General features: G+C 31.1%; 1 long non-coding RNA gene across 1 annotated transcript in view; it reads right to left on the bottom strand.

The window, feature by feature from the left end:
* Positions 1-7,882, bottom strand: part of LOC109361227 — a 13,392-nt gene extending 5,510 nt beyond the window's left edge. Inside the window, exons 1-2 of the long non-coding RNA XR_002109278.1 lie at positions 7,869-7,882; positions 7,152-7,159 (exon numbers count right to left, since the gene is read on the bottom strand). This is a non-coding gene — a long non-coding RNA (uncharacterized LOC109361227). The remainder of the gene's footprint in view (positions 1-7,151; positions 7,160-7,868) is intronic.

Here is a 17,870-nt window from a genome sequence, read left to right as displayed (position 1 = left end):
CTAGTTTGGTATGTGAGAACTGTCCGATCCAACAGGGTACCTCCCCAGGAATACAAGGGACTCGTCTCACCCAGACTCTCCCTCAAGACATTGTTGGCGAATCACCGTCCAATCAATGTCGTCCCTGCTTACATCACGGTGCTCTAAGTCGTCCCGTCATTTCCTTTCCACTACTTCATGGTCACAATGCAATGCATTCTAAATCAGAATCAAATGCAAATGTATTAATCAAACACATGATCGGCCCATCCTTAAGCCATCTCCCGACAAGGAATGCTTCTCGTGGGACCCGATAGTACATCAACTGTACATGCTCAAGGTAACATCTCAATCATAACAACCCATCACTGAATACTCCTGGACGATTGTCGCGCCCCGATTTTTGGCTGCACGACCTCATTAGAGTCGCCACTACATTTTTTTCAATAAAAAAATGTAGAAAAATATTTTGGCCCAATCACATTGGGCCTTGGACTTTGATATCCAGGTTCGGGAGTCGATTACACACTAGGGAACGGTACCCAACTAAATTGCATGGATTATTAATTGTGTTATAATTATATTTTTACCAAAAAAACTTTATTTTATTATTATGTCTGACAAGAGTGATCTTGGTCCTACATATCCCCTTTTGGGAATCAAGACTACGTAGTTCTTTAGGTAGAAAAAATTTATTTGTTGGATTGATTTTATTTCTTAAAAAAAGGTAAAACTTAAACTATGATTTTTTAAAATGAGTAAAGCATAGCCCTTACGTGCGATACTGCATCTCATATTAAAACTTAGTTAAGAAAATCCATTTTTTGTTTTTTTATTTAAAAAATAAAATATTTTTAAGACGTGAAAATATAATTAGTCCTATTAATATAAGGAAGTGAAGTGTAGCCCTTGCGTCCGACACTGCATCATACCTTACAATCTTTGAGTTAAATATTATTTCATTTTTTTGTCGACTCATAGATGCTTGTTGTTTTTTTAATATGTTTTAAATTGATATATAATGAGAACCTAATTAATTACATATTTTGCTTCAAAACTAAATATTTATTAAAAAAAAATGTTGTAGTATGGATGCAAAGAGTGTATTGTTTATACATTTTCCTTTTTGATGTAGTTATAATTATATGTTACAATCGTGATAATTATTATTACCAATGCAATTATTGATAACAAAAATAAAACAACTATACAAGAAAGTAATGAAAATGACATACCTCTCATAGCGATTCCAACAACAATGAAATGTTGCAACACAAAAAGGTGCAAAAAAGGCTAACCGATGCAAACAGACATATAGTGGAGGTAGGGACTTTGTGTATCACAGACTCAGAAACATCGCTTGGACATGTATCTGAAGCTTATCTACAATGTATACTAATGCAATTATAATTCCTCTCGAGTTTCTTTTTATTTTTTTCTCATTTTTTGGACGGTGTTCTTGTGTATGAGAGATCTTGAATTATTGTGGATTTCTTGGTTTTTTGTTGGATGAATATGTGTGAAAGATAATGTCCAGAGAAGAGAGAAATGATTGAAAAGCGAATTGTTTTTTATTGAGATGATTGTTGTGATGTAGTAGATTATACCTTTTGGATGGTTCTGGTTATCTTTTGGTTGATGATTCCTGGGAATAGGTGATGAATGAATGATTTTTTTAGATGAAATTTGATGGAGGAATTTTTTAGATGAATGATTTTTTAGAGGATGGTGATTTGTTCCAAGGAATTTGATTTCATGTCTCATATGCCTATATAAAGTTGATTTTTGACACATGCTTGAAAATCAAATCAAATCCCCTATTAACTTCAAAGAGAAAATTAAGGAGATTTCGATTTTTGCTTTTAATTAAAAATCAAAAATTTGATTTATGCTATTATGATGTTTAGAATTCAAATTTAATAAAAGTCAATAAGTCATAAATTCAAATTTGAATCATTTTTATTTCGGAACACATAAAAATGTTATATTTTATATAAACCCAAAATGTTTATCTTATTGTTATTTTTTTGAAAAAATGTATTTTGGGCCGGACAAAATTGGGTATTCACAACGGTCACATGACCAAGCCTCTTACCGTCGGTCGATCGTTGTTCAGTGATATCGTGTATCCTTAGGGTACCCCCTAGTTCACGACCTCAAGTCAGATACACGCCCAACAAGGCATAAACACAAACAATGCTTTCATACATTTGTGGAGTCATGCTTCTCATCTAAGCCGTGATCTCATTCCACAATCTTTATATCACAACACACCCTATCCGGATTCATCGCATTATTCATAACATCATTTCATTTCAATCTCCAGTAAACTTAATCCTTCCTCGCCCACGCGAAGGTATTGTCGCCCAAGCGAGGCGTCTTCTCGCTCAAGCGAGACCTCTCTCACCCAAGCGAGAGGGTTCTAGAAACTCATAAAAATCCTGGGATTTTTCGCCCAAGCGAGGCCCTTGCTCGCCTAAGCGAGGCCTCTTCTCGCTCAAGCGAGACCTCTCTCGCTCCAGGCGAGAAAGGTACAAAAACTCATTAAAATCCTGGGCGTTCTCGCCTAAGCGAGGCCCTTGATCGCCCAGGCGAGGCTTGCTCGCCCAAGCGAGACTTTGTCGCCCAGGCGAGGGAGTTCCAGTAGCAAAACTTCCCCTCGCCTAGTCCTCGCCCAAGCGAGGCTGTACTCGCCCAAGCGACAGGGACTTGGACAGAATACCAATTTTTGCCTTTTTCGACAACCGAAACCCATTTAAACATGGTTTTTCGAACACCTGTACTCAGAAAAGTTCCCAACAACATTCATATACAATATTCAACACATTTCATCAACAATCATACATGTTCAAAAGCATTCAAACATAAAAATCTTGGGTTTCTTAAAATCCAAGTTAACTCCAAAACCTTTGAGATGGTTTAGGAGATCCGGGTATCATATTCGGACACCACTATGTCACGATATGTTCTCTCTCACATACAATATTCAATACATTTCCTCAACAATCAAATATCTTCAAATCTTCGTAACTACCACAATAAAAATCCGTTAGTTTCCGATATTTCTAAAATCGTTACTAAAATACTTAAAATCATTTCTCTTTTTCCTCATCGTGATCATACATCCTTTTCATCCATCCGGTCCAACATCACATGTTCTTGACCATCCTTTTTCATCGAAAGTTTGTTCACGATTTCCATTCATTTTTAAAGATACGATTTATAGTAAAACTACATATTCCGATTTAAAACATTCTTTGATACTCTTACCACTTTAAAGTAAGTTATTCAAAGTATCATTTATGAGTTTTATGAGGCATTCTTGTAGTCATAAACTTTAACATCCTTTTTAGCAAAGATTTCTATTTTTCCAACTTTTTCCAAGCCATGGTTTAAGGCTAACAACAAATAAAAATACATACATTCTCATTTTTCCAAAACATTTCCTAAAGGTTCCTTTAACATCATCATCATCCCCTTTGGCTAAAACAACAAAATACATGTAATAAAACATTATAACAACTCCATGAACACAAGTTGTTCATGGTTTCAACAAAATATTTTCAAAAGTTCAAGAACATCATTATTTTCGGTTTTGAGGAAAAATGAGTTAGAAAACGTTTTAGAAAATTTCAACGGTTGGGAACGGTTGAATATGTTCTTGACATGTTCATGAACAACATACTTAAATCTCATCAACATCCATTGGTTGAATGTTGAGAGATCAAAGATTGAAGATGGAAGAAACAAGGAGAAATGAGAGAAAAAGATGAAGAGAAGATTAACCTTCTCTTAGAAAATTTTGCAAATGAGAGAGTGTGAGAGTGAAGTGTGGAGTGTGAGGGTTTAAGGAGAGAGGGAAATCAGATTTCCTCTTGGCAATGATGAAATTTTTTTCCTAGGGTGGCTAATGATGAGCTCATGAGATATTTGAGAAAGTTATGTGAGATTTGCTTTATGGAAGTCAAATCTCGCATCCCAATGCGAAATGATCACCTCGCGGACTCGTGCGATAAACATGCCCGAGTATTATCGGCTACTACTCGATCGGTATTATAAATCGTCCGATCTTAATATTCGATTAGAATTTCGGATTTCGGCATTCCGAGTGAAAAATATTTAGAAAATAGGTATGGGTGTACCCAGGGTCTATATTGACTCGAAATGAAATTATGAAGGCAACAGTGCAATCGGAATTCGATTCCGAGTTACGAAACTCAAAAACCACTTTTTGAGCCGTACCGTGTGAGATTCGGCCCCGGCAGTGGCCCGAAACCGATTGTCTCTGAAAATCATGAAAAGTTACCACCAAATTGGAAATAGAATTTCAAGACTAAAACTTAACTAGAGTTTTGTCTAATTCTTTACCGAAAATTCACAGAAATTAATTTTCGAAAATATAATTTATAACAATATTAATAAAATCTTATAATTCAAAATCGTAAAATTCGCGGGGTTACATCTCCTATGTTTTTTCTAGACATGATTTTTGCTTCAAGGACATGATTTGTCATTTTAGTGTCAATCAATCTTAAATCATGACATTATCCTTCATATTAGTCTAAATTCCACAATAGCTTTATTAGAGTTCCAACTTTCAACTTGATCTTATGATTGGAAAGAATATAGGTTATAAGTGAGTTTTAAAACTCAGGAGTTAGTATGTATGTTGAATACTTGAATGTTTCGCTTTAATTAATATCAGACATATCTGAACTCAAATATTCCTTTTCCTCACCAATAGTTATATGTTAGAATATTTATTAGTCTAAATTTAATAAATCTATTATGTTGAACATAATGAAAATTTAAAGACATCTATAAAATTCATATGAAATTTTACTCATAACATATTTATTTAATGATCAACAACCTTGTTGATGCAAATATTGCTCTAGATTGAAAAATTGTTCATCCTTGTAGTGACATCGTGTACAAAGTGCATAATTTTTTAAGATTTATATCTAAAATAATAATTAAAAATAAATTCATTGAAGCACTTGTGGTAGATATATCTATTTTCTTCAATGTGCACACTTTTTTACATTTTTATTTCCAAAATAAAAATAAAAAATGCACTCATAACAACTTTCATATAAAGCATTGATATACGTTGCACTAATGTAGGTAAGTTTGAAAATATAAAAGTATAGACTTAGTTCATAGCTACTAATGTATATAAGGTAGTCTCATGTAAAGTAGGTATGTTGAAACTTATCTACAATTTTTTAATTTATTATTATATTATATTTTGTTAGGAGCTGGGACATCTGATTTTGGCTTTAGCCCGTGAGAATCATGGTAAGTACGTAGATTATAATGACAATTCAAGAGAAATAGTCATCTCTTTACTTTTCAAATTATTTCCCCTCACAAACATTGATTACATTAGGTAAAGGGAAATTCATTTTAATTTTAATATTATTTCTATGTGTAGAAGGATTTGTCATATTCTCATTTAAAAACTTGTTATTCTTTATGTTTTGGTGAGAAATAATGTTCTGTTATTGTACCTAGGTTTTGATTAAATCCTAAATCTTAATGATTAATATTGCAATGTCAATCATTGTTTAAGTTACTATTCTGAATTATTATTTTAGATTGGTGTGTTAATATGTGTGCAATGTTACCATTGCTTTCTGAGGGTATATGTGCAATATTAACATTTTATAGGTGCATTTGTATCAGTATTAATTTGTGGAAAGTATGATGGTTGAAAATATTTGATTCTAAAGTAACCCGTAACAAATTAAATTCAAATTGTATAGGATAATATATTGCTTCTATATTTGGTATATAAACATAAGGAGTTCTTTATGCACCATATTTTTTTGGATTACGTTTATAAGTACCATATGAAGTTATATGAATTTTTATAGCATATCTCTTGAATGATTATGTTTTATTTTATATTGATACTCATTGTTATATGATTTTTTTAGCATATCTCTTGAATGATTATGTTTTATTTTAGATTGATGCTCATTGTGTATGATTATTTGAATGTATTTTTAATATTCACATACAATATAAGTAAATGCTATTTTATTTAATTATGTTTTAGAATAATCATTGTTCGTACATATTTTCATGTAGGATAGAGATAGAAAAAAATCTCATTATACTTTGTATTGTATTGCTCTTTTTGAAGATGAAGGACATAAAACTTTATAAAATATTGAGAAACATATCATTATCCTAATAATTAAAAAATCATCAATAAATTTATATGACATTATTATTTTATTATAAAACAATATCATTTTCAAAAGATGTATTATTATTTGACTCTATAATAACTATAAACAAATAAAATTATGAATTCATCATTAAATTATTAATATTATTTTTATGGTATGTTACCTATTGTTACTAGTTTAATCATGCAATAGTAACATTGTCATGACATGTAACTTATATGGTTAAAGTTGCAATAGTAAATTATTAATATTATTTTTATGATATGTTACCTGTTGTTACCTATCGTTCTAGTAATATAATTCACTTAGTAATAAATGATTATCTAATGATTAAATTATCACCACCACATGTAAAGGCATAATTAAAGTGGTATATACTTTTCGGTAATATACTATATACAATTTCATTTTATACCCCTTTGAATGAAATCCTAGTGTCAATCAAATGAAATATCTATTTTGGCAATAATCACACATCCCTTCAATTCTCATTAAAGATAGTAGATTATGTTATCTTTCCAATGCTATGAAGAAGTCATGTTGACCTGCAAGGAAACAAAAAAAAATAAGTATGTTATTTAAATATATGGTTAAATGAATATTATTTGAATAAAGTAATGTATAAATAGAAGATATGCAAGAAACAGAAGGTTGAGTGTGTAAGAAGGTAAAACATTGCACATAAGAAATAATTATGTTAAAGTTTAAGTGTTGTACCCATATGCACTCTAGTGTCTATAATTAAAGTCATTGTATGAGTTTTTTTTTGCCAAGGTACAACTATAGGCTTTTCATAGCTACCAATGTAATTGAAGTGAAAAAGCCACCGCCTATGTGATGAAGTCTGCAAGATGTGTCACAATCTGTGATAGGCTGAAATTTAAAAAAAGTTGGTGGTAGAGTAATAATGTAAGAGAAGTACATTTGCAATAAATGAAACATTATATAAAATGTAGCATAGAAATAATATACCAAAAGGACTATAATGATTTTTTTTAATAATGTGAGGGTGTTGATTAGAGTCGAATAAGAATAGTTTTAGCTTATTAAAACTTAAATATTTTGATATACAATTTATTTTTAGCACACCTAATATTTAGCTTAACTATAACATGATAACATCAGGAATTAAATTAGTTAAGCTCAACATGTGCAAATAATTTATAAACTTTAGGAAATAATAGAAGTAAAGTCTAGTATACATATAAAATTAAGATAAGAACGAATAACAGGAAATTTGTATTGAAAAAGTAACATAAATGTATAATGTGTATATTCATGCATATTACTATTTAATTTCATTTATTAATATGATTACTCCAACCCTAAGTAATTACCATTACCATGAAGATAAAAAAAAATGTCTTTATAGCTTCCTTATAAATGTCTTTATTTTCGTGCTTCATTTTCATGTCTTGTAACTGAAAAATAGAGATAGTCAAACACATCAATTCCAGATTTGATAATATTTTCTTTTACCCTTGATATTCTATACTTCTTATACATAAAGTGTAAATTATTGGCATATTATTACAATTTCTTCTTTTATGGAAAATTAAAATATATTTAATATTTATGGAGAGTATTCAAAATTATTAAATCCATATAAATGAGGGAAAATTCATTTATGGAGAATATTCAAAATATTTATAGAAAATTAAAAAGGAATTTAATATTTATGGAGAGTACTCAGAATCAATTTAAGAAGCCAATTATATACAAGCCTTAAATGATGGAAAACTAAATGAATATAATCAATAAATTGAATTCTGGAAAACTGAAAAAGTGAATATCAAATTGCAAGCCTTAAAAAGCCAAGTGCGAAGCAAAGATGACAATTATTTGTTGTATTTTCACCAGCCAATTGTATTATTATATAGATAGTAGAAGTGTAAAGAACATGAATTTTTGGCTAAGAACAAATATTATACCTGCTTTCTGAAGGAAGGAAATTTTTTCTGTCCCAATGTTATGTTGACAACAATATGTCTTCTCACATCCTTTTTGCTTGCTTGATGATTTTGTTGTGTTTTCCAACGCTATGTTGAAAATAGTATGTCAACTCACCTGCAATTTTCAAAGTAAATAATAATAATAAAAATAAATCTTATTATATGTTAAATAAAATGGGAAAATCAAAACTGAAATCACATGAAAACAAACTTTGTTATTACAGAATTCATGTCATCATCTAAAATTCTAAAATTATTAAATTTTATTAACATTTAAAATTCTAAAATTATTAAATACTACATTAAAGATCCAATTTTTTAAAAGTTCCCAAATCGATTAGAGAACCACAAACAGTAACAAAAGCATTAGTAAACCTCATGAATATTCAAGAAAAGTTGAAAGGGTTTATAGATAATCTCCTATGATATTAAATGTCCAACTTTTTGTAAAGAAATCGGATAGAGAACCAAAAAGTAATAAATAGTATATTTAACAACAAACTCTTTCAATCCTATGATATTAAAGATCCAAATTTTTTAAAGAAATCAGATAGAGAACCAAAAATTAATAAACAATATATTTAACAACAAACTCTTTCAACCCTATGATATTAACGGTTCAATTTTTTTTAAAGAAATCAGATAGATAACCAAAAAATTAATAAACACCATATTTAACAACAAACTCTTTCAACACTATGATATTAAAGATCCAATTTTTTAAAAAAGAAATCGGATAGAGAACCAAAAAATTAATAAACACTATATTTAACATCAAACTCTTTCAAGAAACCTTGAAAGCGTTTATGGAAGAACTACTATGATATTAAAGAGCCCATTTTTTGAAAATGGACAACTTCTGGAAAGAATGCATGAATGACTTTCATCTTTGGACAAAAGCAACAAAAAAATAAAAGCTACCCTAAAGATCCAATTTTTAAGGAAAAAAATTGGATGAAGAACCACAAAAAGTTTGAAAGGCATAATTTTAACCAATTTTTTTGAAAAATGATCACTCTTGGAGAGACGGCTACCTTAAAGATCCATTTTTTAACAAAAAAAATTGGATGGAGAAGTACAAAAAGTATGAAAGACATAATTTTTAACCATTTTTTTTTTGAAAAATGATCACTTCTGGAGAGACGACTGCCTTAAAGATCCAATTTTTAATGAAAAAAATAGGATGAAGAATAACAAAAAGTGATATTTTTGACAAAATATCACTTCTGGAGAGACGATGCAAAGAAGACCTTCATGTTTTGGACAACATCGATGCAAATAAGGGAGAAGAAGAAATGAAGTGTGAATAATGTTATTGATACCTTAAACGCACATGAAAGAAGAAGATTGAAGATTGAAGAGGGATAGGTAAGAGAGAAGAAATGATAGGTCTGCACGTGAAGAAGAAGACTGAAGAGAGAAGAAATGAAAGGGTCTGCACGTGAAGAAATGAAAGGGTCTGTAATAACTATAATCAATGCCATTAACATAGTGGGATACACATGACACTCATGCAGGTAAATTTCTTGCTCGGATGTGATGACACTGCTATGTAGTACATTTAGTACCCCTAAAAAACCAAGTGTCAAGCTTTGAAGATGTTTAATATTATAAAAATACCAGCCCATTGTATTCTTAATAAGATAGTAGATAAATAAGAAGTCTCACAAGCTCATTTAACACACACTCATAAGAGAATCAATCAATAAAAAATCAAAATCATAAGGTCAAAGCAAAATTGTTAAACAATTGATGCAATATCTCCAGCTTGATTCTCATTATTCATCTAGGATACTTAGGACCAATGTTTAACATTTTCTGACTTAAACTTTAAATTCTACAAGCAAATATTTTTTATGTTAAAAGAGATTGAAACAACCAATCATGGGAAAAAAAGGCCTTGACACATGAATAATTGGACTGAGTTGAATGTTCATTCACCATAGATGAGGAACTAGCAAGAGATTGACATCTTCAACTCATAGTGAGTAAAATCTAGTATATGCCAAGAGGACTCTTGTAAGACCACGAATTTTACGATTTTGAATTATAAGATTTTATTAACATTGTTATTAATTATATTTTCGAAAATGAATTTCTGGGAATTTTCGGTAAAGAATTAGACGAAACTCTAGTTGAGTTTTAGTCTTGTAATTCTATTTCCAATTTGATGGTAAATGTTCGTAATTTTCCGAGACAATCGGTTTCGGACTGCTGTCGGGGCCGAATCTCACCCGGTACATGAGTAGAATGTTGATTATATTATTTGATATATTGATAATGTTGGAATAAATGGTAAGTTATGAATTTCTTCATGATGTCAATGATAAATGATGAACTGTATGTTAAAAATATGTTTTATGTCTAAGTGTGATATTCTGAGTAAGTCCACGCCGTCAATTTATTTATGTTCATTAGATGTCTTCCTTTCTCTGCTGTATTGTTCTTGTTTTGTATATATTCATTATGCAGATGGACAACAACAACACTCACGTTTGAGGCTATCACTTCACGATGTCTTCGATGGGACAATGGGCTAGTAATGAGCACAGATACACATACCCTGCGGTCTGTCGTTGCACATGGTGTGCAATGGGTCATCGATGGTGATCCCTCAACCCGACACCTACATTGACACTTATTTCACCTTGCCGCCAAGGAGGCTGAGGTCTCTAGTGGATGGACTTCGGTACCCGCCAATCAGGAGTGATGGCAGTGTTCCCTCCCACGGTCGGAGGATGTGGTCAGATTTTTTGGATGCTCCGTCATCTAGTAGAGCCACGAGGAGCCGGGTTCTTAGAGGAGGTCCCTGCAAGAAGGCTTCGGTTTTGAGAATGTCATCCCCTCCGAATTATGTCGCTGGGTTATGGCATAATGAAGTGGAGGAAGAGGAAGAAGCGGACGAGGTCGTTGAGCTCGTGAATGTAGAGAGCTCGGTGGAGGTGATCGACCTCGTGTCTGACTCGGGAGAGAAGAAGGACCCGAGTGAGGGGTCCAACATTCCTGGAACCTTTTGAGTCAGCTTGTGGCCAGTCGATGCCCCTTTGTTTTGGTGGGGGCAGTGTTTCTTTTTGATTTTGTATATGTTAGTGACGATGTAGTTTCCGCCTCTGCTGACCTAGTATGTATGAACTAACTATAACTTAACCGATTATATGCATTGTGTTATTCAGGAAATCGTGAATCAGGTTAAGTTATCATTCGATAACGATAAGTTGATTTTCCGCATTCGAGTTACTTAAAGTGATGTCCCGGAAAATGAAAGGTTTTTAAAAGGAAACAATTTTATATCACCAATTCAAAAAACAAAAAAAAAAATTTACCCATTTTTCCGCAATGTTTTTGAGAAGTATTTTTCGGGGCGTTACAACTCTCACCAATGCTAGGTCTACAAACCACACGTCGGGTCCTCAACGACATAATAATAGCTTATGCAGATACGATCATCTGGAAGCCAAAATCCTTGAAGCTAAATCTCGCCCATATAGGGATTGAAATACTAAAAGAGAATATAATGGGGTCTTACTCAAGGATGGAGATCACATGTCTCCATTCCCGTCCCACTTAGTATCCACATGCAATCATAAAATCTTATTTAATTAAAAAGAAAAATTATAATAACAAAAATTAATATTAAAGTTTGATTGACTTTATACATGAGGGCATGATCTTTTTGGGACATAAGATTCTTGTCCACTACTCATCACATTCAGGAACAATCATGTTAAGCTTCCCTTCGGTCTGATTTAACTCATGCCAAACACGAATGTCAAGCTTCCATAGGATTGACTATACTACGTCAGAATTCGCATTTAATAATGGTCCTTTAACAATGTTTTCTAGCATAACGATGTTAAATACAATACAGAAGATAATTAACAATGCTATTTTAAACTAGCGCTATTAAATTTGATAGGTGAACTACGCTTTCTTCAAGAAATGATGTTGTATGTTTGCCTAAGATATTCAACATTTTTTTAAGCATGTGCCATTAATTTTAATCTATTTAACGGCGCTTGCTTAAATGAGTGCTGTTAAATATGACATATCAACAATACTCGTTACAATAAGCACTATTAAAATTCATATATTTAACGTCACTTATTTAAGTAAGCGCTGTTAAAAGTCATATTAAAAAAACAATTGTTTTAGTTATTACTTAATATGTATTTATGAAATTATTTAATTTTATTTTGAATGATATAACTCGAATAAATATTACACAAAAATAATCCAAATTGTTAACAGAAACTTATATGCTAGTTTTTCATATATAACACAACTTGGTCATACATATATGAAAAATGCAATTGTTTATTACTACAAAAATGTAATCTAAATCACCAACCAATATTATAAAATAAAATAGTAAGTTATGTGATTTGACATAACAAAAACTCATATTTGGTAAGTAAATGATATTATTTGTCATTCCATAATCAAAAGTTGAACATAATATAACAACTAAATAATTTTAAAGAATTTTGATATTTAACAACACTTTTTTAAACAAGCGTTGTTGATTTTAATCTATTTAACAACGTTTGTTTAAACGAGTATTTTTAAAGGTGACATATCAATATCGCTCATTATAATAAGCGGTGTTAAAAGTCATATATTCAAAAAACACTTGTTTTAGTGATTGCGAATTTTTGCATATTTAAAAACAAAACTCCACACACAATAATATACTAACTTATTATTCAATATTATATTTATCTTACTCTTCTTCTCCTCTTAGTTTCTCTCTTTAAGCAAATTATTAGTTTTTTGTTTCTATTTTCGAGTACAAGGTGAATCATTATCTTATTTTACCTTATTTACTTTTCTATGATTCATTCTTGTTGCTTGCATTTACATCTACATTAACTGCTTATTTTATAGTATAGGAAATGTCAAGGTTGAAGCTAGGTGGAGATGTTGTGATTTACCAAACTTGCAATATATGTATGTACTTCTTGCATTAGGCTATTATTTTTCCTCTATATTTTCTATGTAAATTTTAATTTGATTCTTATTATGTTGAATCTAAACTATGTCTTTTCGTCTTTTTATTTCTTCAGTTAAGGGAGAGAAGAAATTTATAGATTTGTCCTTTACATCTTCATCATATTCGCCCCTTTCATTATTGCATATAATCATTTAAGTTAATGGATTTGAACTAAAGAAGATCAGTTCAAGCAATGGTTTATGAATTGAGTTTTAAGAATGATGTTTATATTGTCAAATATCTGATAAATATGGTGGAATTGGTCATGCTTGTTACGTGTTTGATATAATGTATGAGAGAAATTTTGCCTTCTTCAAAAGTAGACATGTAACAACGCTTGCGTTAGTGAGTGCGATTAAATGTTTATTTTCTACAGCGCTGTTAAGTATAACCCTATATTCTACTGGCTCATATAGACAACGTCCAACAAGCGTTGTTGAATTACAATTTTAAACGCTGTTGTTTTGCTATTCTAGCGTAGTGCTAGACCCGATATAACCATGTTTGTCAAACTTCACCAAGGATTGATCGGGTTCAAGAGAACCAACCACAAAACTCTATTCTTGGAAGTTATATTCACAAGATGAAATAATATGGATCATGCTGGAAAATATGATTTCCATCACACATTCAAAACCGATACAACATACCAAAGGTGATCAAGCTAAAATAAACATCATGCATATAAATAACACATAAAAATCATTGAATAAAAAAGTAAGTATAAATATGAATCAAAATGTATACATAAGGTTAATATTTACATCCAATCTCAATAAGAAAGAGGCCATGGTACCTAGAATATAATAGTAAAGAAGCTAAATAGATCCTATGGAAAGACAAGTGAACTTCTAAAAGTTGCTATCTTGATTCCTCAAACCTCACCCTCTTCATTGGGTCTTCAAATCAAAATAAAGACCTAGAAAATGATAAAAAGTTGTGAAATATTCGATTCCCCAAACGATTATCCAAAAATGAATGTCTTTTTCTTTTAAAGAGTTTTAAAATCGAGTAATCTCGCTCAACAGATGGTTCTCACCGAACAACAACCACTAGATAATCATCTCGTTTAGTGAGATATTATTTTTGCATTGAGTGAGACAATTCTCGTTCAACGATTTCTAATCCAAATGTCTTTTTTTATTTTTTGTTGAGCGAGACCGTTCTCAATGAGAAAAGCTAATATTAATGAGCGAGTTCTAGTGCTTATAAGTTCCAACTCCATGTCTCATTCTCACTAAGAGAGAGTGTGCTCACTAAGTGCAAGATGCTTGATCTTTTTTTCATGATCTTCATACCCATTTTCAACTAAATGTCGAGGACTTGAAAGCTTAAATGCATATGAGATTGAAGACTATGCATATCATGGTTTTGATTAATACAACACTTTACAAGATATATTGTGACATATAAGGGTACAAGATGAAACTCAAGACAACTATTAATCTTTTATGTCTATATTTTTTGTATATATCTTATAGGTCTAGGATGTAATGATGGGTTGAGTTCAATAAGTTTCATGCATATCATATTATTGATTTTAGTTAGGATCATTATATAATGATAATGATCATGATTGAGCTAAAATTCTTAGTTTTACCTTAAATAAATGATTAGTATCTGGTTAAGCAATAAATACATTTTTCCAGAAACTATTTAGAAAAAAATGTTGAAAAAAAGAGATAAAAAATGCGTGAAGAGATAAAGAAACTTATTAAAATTAATGTTTATAAAATTCCGATTTCAATGCATGAATAAAAGTTAAGTGAGCTTCAAGTCAAATAGATGGATTAAATCTTCAAAATGAAACTTTAGGACTTATATATGCAAACTCCACATATGATTGTGCATCCAAAGATTGATGGAAATAGAACTTGAATACCTAGATTAGAAATCAAAAGAGTATTGGTAATAGATTCAGTTTAAGATACAACATTCATAATCTCAAAAATTGTCATATAGGAAATCGCTGGTGCATTCTTATAATACTAATAATTTATTACCTACTTGTTTCTATCGTGGCAGTAATGAAAACAAATCTTACTCGTATAATATTCATAAATATAGTGTTCAAAATGATAATTATATTTGGATAGTGAAGGGATAAATCTCAATGGTAAACCAAAATAACCAAAGATAACTTGGGTATCTAATTCCTTAAATTAGTTTTATTTTCTAGGTGTGCCTCTAGGCCCATGCAACATATTCGTATCTTGATTGTGGATGTTCAAAACACATGACAGGTGACAAAGGTAAATTTGTCGAGTTGACCCTACAAGATAAATGATGTCACATGGAGAGAACAATAAAGACAAAATATTTGGAATTAACAAAATTGATAATGTGTCTGACACCTTAATTAAAAATATTCTTTATGTTGAAGGTTTAGAGCATAATAATTTGAGCAATAGCCAATTTTATGATAAATGAAGTTCTTTTTTACTCTAATGTTTGTGTGATTAAGAGCAACATGAATAATGGCATTAAATTGTTGGTCATGGAGTTAACAATACCTATATGTTTGATGTAAATTATATTACTTCTTTGTATGTGAAATGTCTGATATCCAAGGAAAATGAAACATAACTTTGATATAAGAGAATTACTCACATATATATATATATATATATATATATATATATAAATCATCTCAATAAACTTTTTCCAAAAGATTTAGTAATTAATTTGCCAAAAATATAAATGTTAATCATTTTTGTAAACACTCAATTTTGTCTTACCCAAATTTTGTTCTAGCAAACACACATCTCAATAAGAAGGGATTTTTAGGAGCTTCATAAACGTTCTTGTGTTTACACAAAACATCATAATTGTCTATGGGTCATTTCTTATTTAGTTATTTCTAAGTTTTAAAGAACAGGTACATAACCTCTAATCTACAGTCATCTAAAACTATCATTATAACATTGATTCGTTTTCTATCTTTCATCACAAACATTATTCAATAATAAATACTACCTGTTTAGAATGATTCACATTGTGAAGAAGAATGTAAACTGAATTGGGGTCAGATTGCGAAAAAAACTTTTACATGCTTATTGGGTTCAAGCCTTGGTGAGTTAAGAAGCACTTGGGAGTGACAATTTCAACAGTATGTCATATTAATGGCTAATACAAGACTAGAAGAAACAAAAAGTCCTCAAGACCAATAAAGGGTGCATATTTCAAGAATCAAAAATCAAATCTGAATCTGAGTCTAATTTCTATACTAATGATACATAGAGACAATGATCCCACAGAATTATCACTAAAAGATTAAGCTTGAGGCATATGACGTTGTTAGCAAAAATATCTACTTTTAAATCAAAGAATGGTTCAGTTTATTGCATGAGGCCACATGCTCTTCACCATCTCATCTATTTCCTTGATGGATCTATCAATTCGACATCTCATAACAAAGAGAGTAGTAAACATGGCATGATGAGATTGGATTCACAAAGCAGTATGACATGAGGTGGAAGCAAAGTATGTTGATACAAGTAAGGGCTACCTTCGCCTTTTCCCAATGTGAAAGAAACACAGAAGATCAAGTGCAAGGAAAAAATGAGTTACAAGTTTATAACCAAGAAAGAAAGTGAAAAGCAAGTTTCTACACATGACAGCAGTAGATCAATCTTGAAATCTGTTGACAAACAATCAAAATGACTCGCTTAACTGTTAACACCATATAAATATCTATTCATCGGAAGGCAGGGACTGCATGTATGGTTAAAGTACTAGAAGATTCTCAATGCATTTAGTATTTACCGTTGACAACATGCTCCTGCACAATCAGAGCAATATCCATGACATCCCGTTTTGCCAAAAGAATTGATGACAAGTCCATACTCCATGTTGACAATTAAATCACTGCACTAGGGCACATTGCTGAAACAACGCATTTACTAAACACAAAAGCTACTTTATACTATCTCGTTTTATAGTTCTTAGATCAGAACTATTAGTAAACTATAAAAATTGGAGCAAGTCTATGCAGTTATAGCTCCTACTTCTTAAGGGAAGTGTTCTGACAATTCTAGTCTAGGTAGTAAGTAATATAGGAGGATATCACAGAGTTCAAAAGCTCGACATACAAACCATTCATTTTCTCCAAAACATATCGATCAGATGAAGCAACTCGGTATATACATTTAGAATGGAATAAAGGTTCATAACATTACTCCACATGACCCCTTTCTCAAAATGGACTTAATAGCTCAAGTATCCACATTTTCCAAAGACACACACAGTGTTGTAATGAAACATAATTCAAAGGGAAAGTAGTCACCCATGAGTTTCAGAGCAGAATCTCAAGAGATGGCAATAAGAAGGTGTAAATCAGAAGTTTAAGTTACACAATCAACCTAGTGGACACTATTAATGGGCAATTTTAAGTGGAATAATCAATAATCAAAGCAATCATCAGAGAATACCCTATGTCCTAGCGGTTACAATATGAGACATTAGTAGATAAAGAAAATAAAAGAAGAGATGATCAGAAACGTTAATGAGCCTAAAAAAAGCAGCTCAAAAGGTTTTTGACATCAACAATCAGCTATATAAGAACAGCACACACACACTGAAAAACATTGAGATATCAAGTACACACAAAAACATATACCACATAGAGAGAGTAGCCGGAAGATTTACTGTCATGATGCACCTTGACCGAAAATTTACGGTCTTGGTGCACCTTTTTGAGAAATTACGGGAATGGTGTAAATTATATATAAATGGGCAACAAGGTTGCCG

Source organism: Lupinus angustifolius, chromosome LG11 (genome assembly GCF_001865875.1).
Source record: "Lupinus angustifolius cultivar Tanjil chromosome LG11, LupAngTanjil_v1.0, whole genome shotgun sequence".
NCBI classification, from domain to species: Eukaryota; Viridiplantae; Streptophyta; class Magnoliopsida; order Fabales; family Fabaceae; genus Lupinus; species Lupinus angustifolius.
The sequence above is the reverse complement of the archived record's forward strand: the minus strand, read 5'-3'. Positions and strand labels throughout refer to the sequence as shown.